The following is a 2107-nucleotide window of genomic DNA, read 5'->3' as shown; positions in this document are numbered from 1 at the left end:
CTGTTGGTTTTTCAGTTTGCTGATGCTGCTATAGATTTATTATTTTCCTTATTTTACATCTTTTCTAGATTTCACTGGGAGTTTTCAGCAGGAGTCACAGTGTGTACTTATGTGTTCTATTTGCCATATTGATCTAGGCTTTTTCCTGAATATCAGTGCTTGGTTCCAACTATTCAAAGAGCTCCCCATCTTTGGGGATGGAAGCAAATGGTTCCCATTGTTTAGAAAAACATTGCTGTGGTGGGGGGACTTTTGGCCTGTGGAAATGATCACCAAGACCCACAAAGTAGACCTGGGCCTTGGGCTCCTGGAGAAAAAAAAAAAGAAGGTGGTCAAAGAACCAGAGATTCAATACTCAATTTTAAAAAATAACAATTATTTCACTGATATTTGTCCTATAAGAACCACATCCCCCTCTAAGAACGTAGCCCAAGGGCAGGCACCTGAGATCCTTCTAGTGAAGAAAAAGAAGAGGCTGTCCTTGTTATCTACAGCCGTGTCCCATGGCTCAGGCATGAACACTTCCCAGACAGAGTGAGGAGGTGGCCAGAGCTGGCGAGGAGCTCAAAAAATGCAAGAAGGAAAAAGAAAGGCCCAGGACACCGCAGCCTTTTCAGTCCGGGACCCTCGGTTCTGTGAGGCCAGGGATGCTCTGTCTGCTTGCCCAGTGGGGGAGCAGGCTGAGACCAGGCAGCCTTGGGGCAGAAACGGAAGCAGGGCAGCCCAGGGAGCACAGGGTAAAGATGAAGAAGAAAAAAAACATCCACCAGGAGAGAGACATCCTCCTAGTCTAGTTCTGTGAACAGCAGCCCTAGGAAAGGAAGTAAAAAGAAGCCAGTCCAAGTTGAGGCTCCAGAATACATCCCAATTGGAGATGGCCCTAAGGCCCCAACAAAGAAGATGAAGCCCAAGAAAAAGGGAGAGCAGCCAGTCATTGAGGAGTTGCCTCTAAAAAGGAAGAAAAAGAAGAAGAAAGAGAGCAGGGTGGCAGGAGACCCTTGGAAGGAGGTGAGACGAAAGGCCTTGCAAGAAAAGATCGATCGTGCCTCGGGCAAAACAGAGGCTTCTGAAAGTAGGAAGCGGACAGGAACCCGATTCAGCCAGTGGGATAATGCTGGTTTTGAAAACGATGAACAGAAACTGAAATTTCCCAAACTTATGGGTGGCTTTAAAAATCTCTCCCCTTCGTTCAGTCACCCTCCTCGCACGATTGGAAGGCCCATTATGGCCCTCAGCAAGAAGGCAGCTGACACCCTGCAGCACAACCTGCAGCAGGACTACGACCGACCGGGCCATGAGCTGGAAGTAGAACCGAGGGGCTGGCCTCAGCTTCTCTACTGCCCCAGACAAAATCTTTTATATCGACAGAAATGCTTCCAAGTCAATCAAGTTGGAAGATTAAACTCTAGTGTCCTGTCTCCTACAACAGCCAAAATTGCTTTTCTTGTTCAGTCTTGCAGATGACAGCCCTCTGACTGTTGTCTTGAATCACACACCTGCGAAGATTAAGGACAACTATCTTGATGGGCTTGGACAAACTGGGGTGGGGGTAGCTCATGTTTCAGGAGCCAAGAGAGCAAGTGAGTGTCTAAAACCTACTGTTGTCCGTGTTAAACATTCCATCCCTGTCCGAAGACATCGGCGTGTGTAAATGATGGTAGGTAACATTTGTTGGATGTTCAGCATGTGCCAGACACATACTGAAGTTTTCCTTGCACTAATGTATTTAATCTTCATAATTATGAAATGGGTGCCGTTATTATCCCCATCTTATAGATGAGGCAACGGAAATTCAGGGATAAAGTAGTAAAATCGCCTGGGGTCACCCAGCCAGTGAGTGCCAAGTGCTATACTTCTGTACCTCGACCCCTAAGTCACTATTCATTACTCTGAATATCCCCCGTTGGGAATCTCACCCAGAATACTCATTGGGGATTAAAATGTCTTCTGATTGAGGAAAAAAAAAGAAAAACATTGCTGTAATGTTGCTAGAATTAGTAGGTATGTTGTCTGCTGTAGTCTTCCCAAAGGAAAAAACATAAGCATCTCATTTCCAGCCCCTACCTCTCCACTTCTTACTTGCCTCTCTCCATCTCCAGAAAACACA

General features: G+C 46.2%; 1 pseudogene; it reads left to right on the top strand.

The window, feature by feature from the left end:
• The first annotated feature begins 265 nt into the window (after window positions 1–265).
• On the top strand, window positions 266–1464 carry LOC103606942 (annotated as a pseudogene).
• Window positions 1465–2107: the final 643 nt, after the last annotated feature.

This window comes from Galeopterus variegatus, unplaced genomic scaffold (genome assembly GCF_000696425.1).
Source record: "Galeopterus variegatus unplaced genomic scaffold, G_variegatus-3.0.2 Scaffold6975, whole genome shotgun sequence".
Lineage (NCBI taxonomy): Eukaryota > Metazoa > Chordata > Mammalia > Dermoptera > Cynocephalidae > Galeopterus > Galeopterus variegatus.
Note: the sequence above shows the minus strand (reverse complement) of the source record. Positions and strands in the feature narration are given on the sequence as shown.